This window comes from Electrophorus electricus, chromosome 6, assembly GCF_041902795.1.
Source record: "Electrophorus electricus isolate QZ-2024a chromosome 6, ASM4190279v1, whole genome shotgun sequence".
Classification (NCBI taxonomy): Eukaryota; Metazoa; Chordata; class Actinopteri; order Gymnotiformes; family Gymnotidae; genus Electrophorus; species Electrophorus electricus.
In genome coordinates this window covers 23,401,908-23,417,200 of record NC_137502.1, presented here as the reverse complement: position 1 = coordinate 23,417,200, position 15,293 = coordinate 23,401,908, and the positions used below count along the sequence as shown (strand labels likewise).

Genomic DNA, 15,293 nt, shown 5'->3' with positions numbered 1-15,293 from the left:
ATAAACTGGTTTCACCTCCTAGATCTTCAGAAGCACTTTGCTTGTACACAACTTTTATATATATATAATAGCAGAAGAGGGCCATAGTAACAGATCCCACCAATCCCAACTCCCAAAATGAACAATCAGGAACATGAAAAGCTCAAGAAATATCAAGGGCTGAGAGAAGAGCTGGAAAAGATGTGGAAGGTGAAGGGAACAGTGGTTCCTTTGGTAATCCGAGCACTAGGGGCTATGACCTTCAGACTGGGAAAATGGCTCCAACAGATACTAGGAACAACATCCGAGATCTCTGTCCAGAAGAGTAGTAGAGAACCCAAGCTTGAAGGTCAAAGAAACCACCTGGAGGAGGGCGATTGGCAAATATATGTATGTATTCTTCCTAGACAAATTAAGGTCCTTAAACTAGAAAATTAAAGCAAACGTTTGCCACACGTTTCAATTTCAGTTTTGGGGACACGGGAAAATATACCATAACCCCGGCAGTCCTGACACTGGTGCAGCCATTTCAATAACTATGGCCTCTAAATATTTCACACAAGTCACACTCTCTATCAAAACAGTAACTAATTCGGTTAAAAGGCATTTATGTAAATTACATCAATAGATTTTTGATAAGGACTGTTAATGACTAGGCAAATCATTGCAGGCCTCAGATGTTTTCCTGTCAATGTCCAACTGCTTTCCTTTCCTTGGCTGGTTTGGGGCACTCATCTACAGCCCGCTCGAACCATATGTGTGACTATTGGCCATTAAACCCTTTACCTGAGTTGATCACAGCCTTTAACATTCAGGGACCAGTAGGATACAGGAAGATAAATCTCTCCTTCTGCCACTGGGTGTGAAGCCACCTCAGAATACAAGGATCTGAAAATATAATTTCCGACGGTTCCCTTTTTGTCCAGGTTACCTTTAAAAAGTCGCAACACAGGCTGATAACGGCATCCCAAATGTGGTCAGTTGTCCTCTTCGGCCCATGCAATTCAGCCGCTGTGGCCTGTAAATTAGCCGTGAAACATTTTTCATTTGCAGACGTTAGCCAGATGGGCAGAAACCTTTCCCGGAGACACTGCATGCTTGGAGTGGAGGGATAGAGATTGAAAAGCACAAAAACACTGGGAGATTTGTAAACCAAACTCCACTCCACAGTGGACACAGCACCGTATTCCCAATCTGGTGCATTGTAACACCATTTTAACAACTGTCCTTTTGTTTTCACTACTCTGAATCAAATTGTCTCAGCAGTTATGGTACTGCAGTTTCACGTCTACCCCAAAACCCAATAGGTTTCAGTTAATGTGTCCAGTGGTTAATTGAACTCTGCTGATGAATTATTAATGACCTGCCTCTTTTTCTCGTTCTAACGCAAGTCAGCGCAATCCACGGGATGCAAAAGATGCACTGGAAAAAAAAAAAAGCAGGTGCTCTTACTGACTCAATCATATTCCAAACAATCAGACTTCACCTCTGCCAAAAATACTCGTAATCGCATATTTATTTCCCCACTTGAATCGCAGCGTGGAGTGACGTTGACGTTGGAGCCTCCAGTAGTGAGAGTGAAAGCGTCCCGCCGGAGTGAAGCATGGGAGGGGCGAGTACGCGCCACCGTTCCGCCATGTGACAAGCGTGTGCGACGGAGCTGTGCAGATGGTCCTGTGCCGGGGGTGACGGAGATTACCGCCTCAGTGCTGGTCGAAGGAGTCAAGGTTAAACACTCTCACACTGCACCTGGGAATGGTCAAAGGCGATGTGCAGCCCAGAGTCACAGGAATGAGCAGAGCGAGACGCATGTAGCACGTGCTGCGCAGGGATGACCTCACATAGCAGTACACACAGTGCTTAGTGTTGCATCAATGGCCCAGTCATAGAAAATCTTATGCCTTAATTAAATGATGTATGTTATTGTATATAATATTGTTTGGACAACATTACAGGCATGATTGTCAGCTCGGAGGTCTACAAATATGTCATTAATGTATAAAATATATATTTTTACATTTTATTATTTTCATTACTGTTGTTTATTATTTGTTTGAATATATGCTATGTGGGAACTGACAGCTGTCAGCTGGGGCGCTGGGGGACACAGCCCTGACATGACAAGACTTCCCCCATTCCCAGTTCTCACTACACATGTTGCCATGGATACCTCTTCTAGGGTGGATATGATTTCTGTATAGCTGGAAGATGCTGATCAACACTTAAAGAGGAAAAAAAAAAGAAGACATTCCTCCGGATTTCCCATAGCTTTGGCCGTCTTTCACAAAAGGGGACAGCCAGTAATAACGGCCTGCTTCACTGGGCTAAACTGGTCCATGTTGATTTGTGGCATTTCTTCTGGGACCAAGGCAGCACTAGGAGACTTTAAGCTCTCTATTATTATATGCTTATCCTGGCTCTAGGATCAGTGCCATTCAACCCATCGCAATATAAAACCAATATCTGTTTAGTTCCTATGTTAATCTATGACTTTATGAGGTTGATCTATGACTTTTTTCCCCAATGCATTGAGCTATCATCAGATTGTAGTGAACAGGAAAAAGTATTCCAATAAAAAATATATACTATTAACCCTTAAAAATGGGAATGCGTTGCCTGTACCCATGGACATCCCTTGGACATCCCAATCCTTATCCTTAGCAGGCAGGTCTCGCTCATATCGCTGGTCTCATATCACATACAAAAATGGGCCATTAACTAAACCGCTACCCCTCAGGGCATGCCCTTTCAATCACATACATTTAAACTCACTTCAACCCGTCACACTGTGGAAGAAGAACATAAATAACTTTAAAGATTTGCTCTGATATGCACTGTAACCATTATGTCTAAAATCCAAAAGGCTCAAAGACATAGTGCTAATCTTTTTTTTTTTCCTGCCAAATTAAAAAAGTAAAATATTACTTAGCAATCAAAGTAAATAATTTCGAGCTCGCCCCAACAAATCAAACCACATAAACATTGCAATCTGCAGTCAGAACTCGGATTACGTGCTTTAGTGCATGCATCTGATGTTCTCATCACTTCACCTAGAGAGCGAGGGCTGAGCTTCCTATTCATGTCAAACATTCCCTTTAATCCCCTTTGAGATGTGAGTACTTCTCTTTTTGAGTGCACCTTAATCAGTCTGGGAGATCAGTGAGTCGGAAGACACAGAACAATGTTATACCACAGCAATCATAAACACATACAGCGCACCACACCGATACGATACACCCATGCATCATCGATATGGATGGGAAGGCCGGACTGTATGTGAGAGCTCTGGCATAAAAGACTCTGGCATAACACATTCTATTTAGTCACGTGTAAGTAAACGTGTAGGATCTTTACACTGTGCCTTCGTGATCGTGATCTCTTCTCATCCTCGCACAGCACCAGGGTGCACCTGCACGTGTGTGTGTGCACGAGTGAGAGAGAAAGAGAGCGAGAGTGACAGAGGGAGAGAGCGAGAGAGTAAAACCTCTGCCTCATAACGGCAGGTTATGGAGAATCCTTGCGACGTCCACTTGAATCCGTGCGCGCTCGGACGTGGTTAGATTTGTACGCTGGTGGTAGCCAGCAACATTCTTGTTTTGTTTCCTGTGCCCTGCAGTGAGAGCTGTAGACAAACACTGAACACTCCAGAGGGAGAGAAAAAGCAAGCTAGATAGATAGACAGAGAGAGCGAGAGAGGGACAGAGCACCATGGGGTCAGGCAGAAGGCAGCCGACTGTCCGTGGCCTCTACAAATGCACCTGGTATGGATCCTGCTGGGGTTAGTGCCCCATTCTCACCGCCCGCAGGTGACAGTAACTGCAATCTCAGCCCCAACCCCATACGGGGGGAAGATTGGGAGTGGGAGTGGGGGGGGGTATCTGGATCCCAAAACTGACACGGCACGGTGGGGATGCGGCCCTAAATGAGCACAGCATCCCTTGAGGGTGCCTGCCATTCTCACGCTGAGTGATAATGCCAGAAAGAGCCTGCCCACCCTAGACCCACCGGAGTAACTGAGGCTCCCACATGTACACTAACGTGGCCTAAACACAAAAGTAGACTGGGCCACCCAGTGGAGGTTGAGGTTGGGTTCCCTCTTGAGTCTTGGTCCTCCCAAGGTTTCTCCCTTAATCCGCCCCCAAGGGAGTCTCTCCTCGCCACTATCGCTTCCGGCGTGCTCATTAGAGATCTGGACCCCGTACATTTGCAAAGCTGCTTTGTGACAACATGTTAAAAGCACTATATGAATACACTTTGACTTTTTGAAGCGATTTCGAAGCCCACTGTGTACGTTAGAAGAAGCCACCAAACCCCAGCCTGGTCCCTCCTACAGCGAGGGGCATGGGAAGTCAAAAGCCTGAAGTGTGTGAAAGCACTTGTGCGCGTGGTAGGATGAAATGCTTTGGCGGTGCAGAGGTTGATTAAAATCCCAAAGTTGGAAATCCATGCTACATTTGCTCAGCCACTGGAGCTGAGAGAGAGAGAGAGAGAGAGAGTGGCATGGTGCAGTATATGACAGCACAACTCATGGCACAATGCGGCAGGCAGAAGTGGGAACAGCATGGGTTGCGTAAAGGTCTCTCCTTTTACCAGCAGACAAAAAGTAATTAAGCTCTGAATTCGACAGGGTACTTGTGTCAGAAGAAGTACTTTACATGGGGTTAAGAAGCCATTTGATATTCATAAGCTTGATAAGAGGATTATTACTCATGAGCCCTAGATTACATGAACGCCCAACACACAGCTCATTAGCTGTTTCTTATGAGGTCAGGGCATCATTTTGAATTTTGACAGTCACCTGACGCTAATGTTGGTGAAAGCAAGTGTAGGGAAACCAGCAGAAAAGAAACAGGAAGGAGACAAATAAACAAACAAACATAGTGGAAAGCGGTCTAAGTTTCATTCCAGCGTATAGCACAGGAGTCTCCATTATGGCATGACATTTCAGCTGTGTATATTTGGCTTGACTTGAATGCCCATTGTTAACTCTGACACCTGTGACATGACTAAAGGCCTCTGCTTTCTGGGCCACTGGGATAGGAAATGCTATAAATTACCATTTGCCTGGGAGATCTTTGTTCCCATTGTTGCATGCCTCAAGGGAAATGCCCATTTTCACCAAATTTATATTTACCTTTCTATAGCAAAATTAATCCACTGGGGGACGCTGCTGCGTACCCGCTCCTGTCACACAGTATCCTGAGGGAGCAAAAGCATTGTCGCTTGGATCGGATCAGACAGCAAAATCCAGTCCATCGCTGTTCATCAAAAAAAAAAAAAAAAAAAAAAGCCAGGCTGTTTGAAAATTGTACAGTGTCTTATGGATATACACCGGAAAGGAAGGAATAATGCACGTCAGAATATCTGTATTTTAATGCCAAGTGTAGTATGAAAACAAGCTCACAGGACTCAGGCATTGATGCATTGATGAGTCATTGACTTCTGGAAGCTGATCAGTTAACCAGCCCTGATATCTATTCCCATTATACCTGAATCAATCTCTCTCTCTCTCTCTCTCTCTCTCTCTCTCTCTCTCTCTCTCTCTCTCTCTCCCCATCTCTCTCTCTCTCTCTCTCTCTCTCCCCCCATCTCTCTCTCTCCCTCTCTCTCTCTCTCCCCCATCTCTCTCTCTCCCTCTCTCTCTCTCCCCCCATCTCTCTCTCTCCCTCATCTCTCTCTCTCTCTCCCTCATCTCTCTCTCTCTCACACCAGCCCTTCGTTTGACTTTTCCTCAGTCCCCTAATTAGCAACTCTCCATCTCAATCTCATCCTCGCACTTTGCCCATGAGCTTGTTAGGCATCTATAAAAAGAAACAAATTAATAAATAAATAAAAATAAATGTACAAACATTTTTTTTTTTTTTTTTTAAAAGAGCCGCGGTGAAAGCAGAGCTACGGCACAGTCGGCCCAGATAAGTCCCTTCCTCTGTCATGTTAAATAAGACGATGGGGAGAGAGGTCTGGAGGTGTGTGCCCATCTTGTGGACTCCACCGCGGAACACAGTTTTCAGCCCGTCACGGCTGGCGACGGGCAACAAGCTCTGCTGTCCCTCTCCCAGAACAGCAGAAACCGCACGCTGCCATGCTAAAGCTATGTAGGAAGAGATCTGAAGAGGAAGGAAATGTGAATGTGGAGTGGACCACAGCAGAATAGGACAAGAGCCCCCAAAGAACCAATGCAAACAGACTTGCAAGCAATACTTTTAATTTGGATTTGATCAAGGTACATGTGCCAAAGGAATTGAAGAGTTATATATTTTTTTCTACTGTCACTGTTGCAGCAAAACTAAAGAAAAGAAAAGACTGCTGTGGGGTGTTGTTATCCAGCTGGCTAATATTCTTCCCTCAAAAACAGATCTCTTAAATCTCTCATTGGGACCGTCTCTAAATGTACTTATCTTCTGCCCATAAAGACACCCCATAAACACCTCTGTCAGCTCACTCTGTTAAATCTACTCCTAATCTTAGATTTAGCTGAAATCCACAATTTTCCTCCTTCCAGGTGTCTGCTCAAAGCCCCTTCATGTTCTCCTTTTAAAGAGAAGCCATGGTGCAAAGCAAGCATATCTTTACCTTGCCAACTGATTTCTACTGCTCTAATTTACCCCATGCTGGCAGGCCTCAAATGTGACCACTTAGGAATCATTAAAACTGATTAGACTTCAAGTTGCCAGTACACAAAAGACCTCAATTAGGCATGTATTTGCTGTGACATGGGGCATTAGAGTTTATGAGCAAAACATAGCCAGATATCTGGCATTATGGCCAATATTCTTGAAGAGTCTTCAAAAGCAAAAAAAAAAAGTCAGTGAAAAAGGAGGAACCTTAAGCCCGCCATCTGACTGCTCCACATAAGAACACAAGCACGGGTATGTGTGCGTTTTCTGAATTCCCTCTAAAGTGCTGCCAGGTAGGAAATGATTTGTAGTTGTGGCAGACGCGCCATCATGGAACATGAGCGTGGAACGCACAAGTGCCTATTCCCCTCGCCTCGAAACAAATGAACCGACTCACATTCGATGGGCCCTGGATCTCGCTTAATTGGAGAGCATTCGTTTTTTTCTTTTTTTTTTTTACGAGGTGTGATAGAGTGACTTGTTCAGTGCTATCCAAATCATATCGCCCTTTATGGCTCGGCACCGCGCTGAGGAAAAATAAAATATAGTCTGGAGTATCCAATGAATATCTTGTGCACATTTTCTTGCAAGCATCGTAACCCTGCACTAGGGAAAAGGGTGGAAAACGACACTTTTGACTATTTAGAGAAGATATGCATAACAGGAATACACTAAACCAAGTGGCACTGGAAATGGAGGGAAAGAAAACTGGGGCGATTTAGTCTTGGGAAGAAATGCCTGCACAAACAGTTCAGTGCAAATTGAACCTGGCAAATATGAGGTCTTTACATTTGATGGGCACTTTAATGGAAGTTAACTCTCAGCAGGTAACCAAACAACTGAAATCCAGCTTGCCATTACAGATGTGTGTATTGCACAGCTGATGAAGGACCTATGTCCGAAACGTGCTGTGTCTCTGGAAACCTTGCAAATGTTGAATACCTCTATATCTCTACTTACAATACAGTTACTCACCTGGAATATTCTAATCTTCTTCTTTTCCTATATATATGTATGTATGTATGCATGTATGTGTGTGTGTGTGTGTGTGTGTGTGTGTGTGTGTGTGTGTGTGGTTAATGTGACACTATACGTGACACTATGACCTAACACACACATACAAAACAAGAACGAAATGTATACGCTCATATTTTGAGCTGTTAGCAAAATATATCAATTTTATGTATCCACTGAATTTTCAGATAACAGCAGCACATTTCTTATTTATCTCTCTGGAGCTTTATCCTTCTTTTACTAATAGCTATAGTTTTTCAGTCCATCATAAAATGATGAAAATGTAGGAAACAGGAATGTGGAAATGATAAAAATGTAGGAGCAAAATATAAAGTTGCATAATGTAGAAAATAAATGTACTGGGATTATATTCCTACATATTGCAACTGTGTTGTTTGCAATATAATTAAACATAATTAAAAACATCGGTCAGCCCTCGAAGTGGTACGTCTGAAGGCTGCCGTGCGTTATTTTAACCGAAATGATTTACATTTGATGAATCGCATGAATGTGACTGTGAATCTTCAAAACACCCAGAGGACAATCATGTGGAATGTCCTGGGGGCCTTATCACGCTTGCAGAACACACACACATAAAAAATATGGCCTGAGGAATCGTTTACGTATTGCAGTGATAACGATTTAAAAAGCAGTATATTGCGCGAGTCTCAAACTGATTAAATGAGCTCCTTTATTCAGCACGTTGGCATGGAAAGCTTTTAACTTGATATTCAGCCCTTGTTAAAAAAAATACCATTCATATTTAACCAATTTTATCCTAAAGTTATAATGCTCTAATAATTTAAAGGTACTTGAAACTTTGTGATTTTGTCCGAGTAGATTTTCTATTTTACTATATCTAAGGGTATAAATCAAGGAGTAAAACATTAAATGTTTAATTTAGACAATGTATTGATTACTACATTTATCCAACTTTCAAGAGGATCTGGTAAGAGTTTGAAAACTCCTACTGCAAGAGTAAATACATTTAAACCCTCCCCTGACCAGGACATAATGCACTGGTATGTTTAACACCGTGACTTAAGTAGAAAGTGCAAACCACACACCGCAGTGCAGAATGTGTTACATTAAGCCAGTTTTCACAAAGCAGACACTTACCACTAATTATACAAATTAACTTGTCAGGTGGTTCCAGAGGGGTGTTTGTCTTCCTACACATTCTCTAAAAGACCAGCGGGCTTCTATTCTAAATGAAATGCAGTATCAAGAAGTGCCCTAGGGCACAGGAAGGATGACCAGGGTACAATTCTGTTCCACCCAGTAGCCTTTAAGCCCCTGACTGGCTGACTGGCTGATTCAGAACCACGGGCATTCAGAGCTCAGGCATTATGTGAATCACGTGCCCTCTCAAGGACAGTATGCTAAAATCTTAGCAGTCATCCACCTGTATTGGCTCTCCGTTTGCAAAAAAAGGGCATCTTTTTACTCCCAGTGAGAAGTCCAGCATAATTTTATGTATGAAGGCATGCACAGTCAGATTACCACACAGTTTTGAAATGATTTTTCCAGATTTCCTCAGCTCAACTAGTCTAATTGTTTTTGGCGTAGGTCAAATTTAATGTGAGTGTGACAAGGCTATCAGAAATTAAAAGGTCAGAGTTGTTGTAAAACGTTTTTTTTGTTTGTTTGTTTTTCCCAAGGCATCAACAACAAGGTCAACTCATCACACATGCAGCATTTGACAGACAAGTTCCCGTACCCAAGACAGCATATGGATTTATCAGTACAACAGCCTCTGCGGGAATCGAGCCCATGACCTCAGCATTGCGAGCTCATGCGCTACCAGGTGCACTACACACAGTACTTACTGTACACTGAGGAACGTTACCGCTCAGATCACCGAGCCCATAGAATATGAATGTAGTTGTTATAATGGCTGGAGGCTTGTGAGGGTTCCCTGTGGTTAGCTACCTGCCAAGCTAAATCCTGGCACAAGATCTGCTCTGCTTACAAATTACACTGGTTTTAGTATGGAGCATTACAAATTAGAATAGAACATTATACGCCATGGAGAATTACACAGGTTTTTGAATAGGCATTTTAACTGCTTAGTTAGAACTTATTAGCTGAGAGTCTCACAATATATTGTTTGTTAATCATTATTGCAGTATTGGTCTTTGGAATGTCGAGATCACAAAGCTTCAGTATGCAAAATTACTTCTATAACAACTTTTTGTTTGTGTTTGCTGTTTATTGTGTGTTGTATATATACACACACACACAATTTTATAGAGAGAGACTCAAAATTGCAGTGAAATATATATGTTTGTATTTCACTGCAATTTTAAGTCTCTCTCTCTCTCTCTCTCTCTCTCTCCTTTACAATCCTTCTGTAAATATTACTCCAGATTGTGTGTAACATTTAAGCTTCCATCCCACTGTGACAGGTCTGGACTGAGGCAGTCACTTGGCAGTAACAAAGCCACACCTACATGGGTTGTGTGGATAAGTTTCCATTTTCACTCAGTGCCCAGCACGAAGACATCCCAGGGACACGTGTGTCCGTTTTCATTATATTAATCCTGCCTCTCTCTGTGGAAGCTCCCTGTGGTCTCATTATCTTATCTAAAAATGAAAGGCTTTTCTCCTTGTCCACGGAGCGGGGGCCTGGTCGCAGTTTAGCTTTCTCCAGGGCTTCTAAGCTGCGTTTTGTCGTTTTCAGTTAGTCCTGATCCCAGGTCTGTGGGTTTAAGCCGGTAACCTTTAAAACTGCCTGAACAAATGTTGCCTCAGTGTAATAACAAAATAAAACCTCTTAGGTGACGTGTAGCGGTCCGGCGTGGTGTGCTCCACATGAAACGGAGCGGAGTACAGTGTCGCGGGGAAACTATATCCAGCTGTGATGGAAATTAAACTCTAAAATCTAATTGGACGGCATCTCACACAACTGTAAAGTGAAAGGTTTGGGAGACCAGGATCCCCAGCACTATGTAATGACCATTGTTACTATGGTACAAAATTGCTTTAATTAAAACATAATTAAGACATAACTAGTATGGCCTGCATTAGTTGGACTCTGCCCCAGTATGATGACTGTATCGTTTCTTATCTCTGTACTACACTAGGACCATTAGTATCATAAATAACTTGTCTTGTAAATTGTGTCATCTTAAACAATTTCTTACGCTACCTAAAACTAGATGATACACACCTGTTCTCGTTATCGACCGAGCCTTAAATCTAGGAAAAACAAAAGGTCCTCATAAAGCATATTATGGGGGCATCATTTGGGATCAATTTCTATGACGACGCATGGTGTCCCCACTGCAGTGCCACCGCCCCCGCCGTAGAGATGGATCCACCTGCCCTCACGTTCACCAGCCCAAAACCCACAGAATGTGTCAGTGCTGTCAATCATAGTAAGCTGATTTGTCTGTGTGCATGTGTGTGCCTGTGTTTGGAAGGAGGGTTGGAGGAGAGACAGCGGAGGGAGGTGATCATCATCTGAACCACAACAGCAGGCCATTTCGGAAAACAAGCAAGCACAGAAAGGAATCAGAGGAATTTGCATGTTTCAATAAGTGACTTGAGTTTGGAACGAGTTGAAAATTCAGTTTTTCACATGTTATTGAAATGGGCCTGAGTGGTCTCTACATCTTCACAGGAACATGCAAGCACACCAGAGCAAAATGGATGTGGTTAGCTCCTGGCCCATTAAAATGGGGGTGGAGGCGGGGAGGGGGGGGAGGAGGAGGAGACGATGGAGGCGATGAAGGCAATGGACAGTTGATGAAAATGCTAGGAAGGCGTTTGCCAAGTCGTTCTCATTCAATAAGATAACGCTGATATGTTATCCCAAACATTTAATTTTTTACATTTTCTTTAGTTTGTAATTGCATGTATAAATACATTAAAAAACATCAAAGCAAGGATTAAAATACTCAATTTTGACTTTAGAAGTAACAAATGCTCTCAGTCTCCCTTTACTATGGCAAGGCAACATTTATGTCTGCCTAAAATTTAAAGGAGCAATAAGCCAGTATCATCTCATGGGTCACGTGACTTATCACAGCACTGAAGTAAGAATCTGAATTCCTCATTCATCTATGAAGGAAATCACAATGTTTCTTTCACTTGTGATCTGTCCTGGACATCCACATTTCTGAAACCACCTATCTAGGTGTGGGCAAGATGTTGATATGCTATTGTCACTGTGATAGACATATTAAGACAATCTTTCTTAGCATTTGGTGAGAATTGTCAGTACTTTTAGAAACACTTACCAATTACATTTCATTTAAAAAAACAAACAATTAAAGAGATCCTGTAAACAACAAACAAGTCATATTGTGAAAACAGTAAAGGTGAATGGCTATTACCCCATTAAGCCAATATCATATTATTTATTTATTTATTGGTTCATTTTGCTTCCTTCCTGGTTTATTTTTGTAAAACAATTTTTTTTAAATGTTTTTTAAAAAAAGGTATGCTCTACAAAATATTACTGTACACCCAGCCTTTCTTTTCCGCTCTGAAAAATTCAATCATGAAAAGAGATGCCACACATGTGAAATGGCCATTTTAAATTCACCAGTGAAGTTTTGAACAATCCCCTTAGAAAACCCTCAGGCAGAGGACTCGTGAGCAATTACACATCTGTGCTGCTAAGAGTTCCGAATGACTGTCTGACCCAGTTTCAGAAAGTCTACGGTGTTGCTTAATAACAACTCACACTGGTCACAGAGAGAAAATGGTGCTAGCGCCACATTCCGGAGGATCAATCCTAGTGTCTCTAGCCGGTTATGCATTCCGTTCACTTCAAAAACAGTTTACGCCCAAAGGCTTGGACCCTGCTCAATTGTGAATTTATGCAACCAAACTGCCTGAGGATTACAACATGAATGGTCAGTGCCATTAGGCTTCTCTGACAAGGGGAAAATCTCAAGTTAACGTATGTACAGCAAGCTACTAGCATGGCACTGGCAGAGATTAATGATTAATGCCTGATACTACTGAATAGAAGCAATAAACCAACACCTCCAATGCTGAAATGGGTTTTAGTGTTCCATGGGACATGAGCGAGGGTTCTGCAGGTGATGTGGTCTAAACAGAGCCCTAAGTGTGCATTCTTACTTCTTCGCCACAGCTGTCTGATCACTAGACGACTGAATGAATTTCGCATCTTCCACACGCCCCTCATATTTCACTAAATTATCAATTTGTTATCAGTTACATCTTAACCACAGCCTTGGCTTTCCAGATATACAAACCAATTCACACTTTGATTTGCAGCTAAATGAAAAAGGATACACGCTGTAGAACAGGCCACACAGAGCCAATTCAAGCCATACCTTCAAAATACGAAATACAAATCTAAATAATTAAAACCATAATTTTGTTAACTTTCAAAATTTATGTTGTGGTGATTAAATAATTACCCTGATAACAATGCACAATCTGTAGTCTATGGCACTAGTGCAAAAGGTACAAAATATGTGTCAGATTATGTTACTCAGATTACGTTCAGTTGAAAACCAGAGCAATGGCATTGGATACTGACAGAACAAGAACCTTTCTTGTGAAAATGTCAGTTAAGACTTATAGTTTCAGGAGGAAATTGTTGCATGGCAACCGGTTGGCATGGTCATAAGTGCAAAAACACATCATGGCTGTGGTGAGAAAATCTATCTTCATTTTTGACACTCTGAATTTTTTTTTTTCCTACCCAAGGCATGCTATAGTTCTAGGAACTGAGACAACACACTTCTAGCCCTTGAAGATACATGTACGAGAACGATAATTGCAACAAAACATGTCAAACATATTCCTCTGCCCTCTCTTGAAAAACCGACGGTTTTGTAGTAAGAATTCTACCCAGAATTTATTCACACAATGAATCACAAGCAGCACTAAAGTGGGTTTTTTTGTTTTTTTGTTTTTTTTTTGGTTTTTTTACAGGGGTGGGGTGGGTGGGTATATGATGCCAGACAACACTGACAACTTCAGAAACGATCTCTGCAAGTTTGAAGCCTTGATACGTTGGTCGCCCTAATGAGCAATTAAACCAAGACTTTCCTTTTAAATCAGTGTTACTGCTCCAGTGTCAAAGAATAAGACAACGAACATATTTCACTCGGCGATCTCCCCTCAGGATACAGCCTAACACTTCTGTTGATATGGGAAGGAGTTAAGGAGAATATCCACACAGCAAAACCCAGAATTAAACGCTGAATTAACAACTATTGTGTTCATACAAGTCCATCTGACCAAAAATGAGTACATCTGGGGTTCATCACTGAGATTTTTATCCATTGTGGCAGCCGTGTGGTGTAAAATCTTCAGATAAATGAATTGCTTCGAAGTTGAATCCACTCCGTATTATATTAGATAAAGCAAAGCAGAAATCCACTCCACAACCGTATATTAGATATTTACATGTAGCACTCAAAAAATAAATAAAGAAAATGATTTGTACATTGCTCCTCTGAATTTACGTGAATGATATTCCCTGATTTTAAGGCAATAAGTCACATCAAGGTTCTTCGCCTTGTTTGCAAATAACCAACCCTCTTCGCTTTCTAAATCTGAACCGCTTTGATAAAGAGTTACGTGTTTGGTTTTAATAGTCTTCTCCCTGTAACCTGTCATATAAAGATTTTTGATTACATCCCAACTAGTGCAGGTATACAGGGTCGAGGTGGGATTGAACAGTCAATGGGCAGAGTGCGAATAAAGGTCTGTCAAAAATATAAACTACAACCTCTGTTCTCTTTTGTGAAAATTAGGAATGATTCGTTTATCCCGTTAAAAAACGACCACGCACTTTAATCCGGATGTTCACACTTTGTTGCCACTTAATGCTTACTTCCAGGCATTTACAGTCGTGTCTTCACAGGGCAGAGCAAATCGGTAGGTTTAAAACAAGTTCACAACATACCACGGACCACACGGGGGTGTTTTAAGGGACGAAACGCGACTACGAGCTGTTCTGTTCGGTGTGTGCAGAAATGCGATTCAACATTTAGCTCTAAATCATTAGCATACAGTATCGTAAAAACGGAGCATATTTCAGTGGCCCCGATACGCGACACCCTCTGCAAAGAACAAAAACGCACAAACGGAGGACAACTCTCACTTACTCTGGATGTTTGCAGCAAGAGCAAGACACACTTTCGTGGGTGAGGTATTTGTGCCTGGTCCAAGAGTGTCTTGTTAGTTGAAAGTCACAAAACCAAACATGGAGACAGCGCAGAAAGGCTTGAGGCGCACCAATCCAACGAATCTCTAAAGGATCGGCAGACCACAGCGCGTCGTTTCAGCTCTTCGCGGTCGTGGCGTCCGTTCTCGTGTGCCGTTGCAGCTGTGTCGCTGACTTTTACCTACGCCCCCTTTTAGACACCTTCTTCGTGCAATCGTGCGTGGCAACGATAAAACACGGGAGGCCGTGGACGTTCGTCTCACTGTGAGCGTTTGCGTCGCGTTGTGTGCCAGCGTCGGAGGCAGCAACCATTCCAGTCTCGACCAAAGACGGTGAAGTGTCGCCGCGTGTCCCGCCAGTAGCCCGCGGCTCCCGTCGATGTAAGCCTTCTTTTCCTGCAGTCACCGAAAGTTCTCACGTGGGTCACACCGCTGCTCCCACAAATTCGCGAAGAGAATCATATTCTGTTTTATCCGAATATGCAAAATATGAGGTTATGTTTATTCTTGATTGTTTATTTATTT

General features: G+C 42.4%; 1 protein-coding gene across 3 annotated transcripts in view; it reads right to left on the bottom strand.

The window, feature by feature from the left end:
• The window catches only part of cntn5 (contactin 5), a 149,845-nt gene extending 134,768 nt beyond the window's left edge, over window positions 1–15,077 (bottom strand). For all 3 annotated transcript variants that reach the window (XM_035525503.2, XM_035525504.2, XM_081716020.1), the window contains exon 1: window positions 14,711–15,077. The gene's annotated coding sequence lies outside the window, so the exon portion shown is untranslated. The remainder of the gene's footprint in view (window positions 1–14,710) is intronic.
• Between the last annotated feature and the right edge of the window lie 216 nt (window positions 15,078–15,293).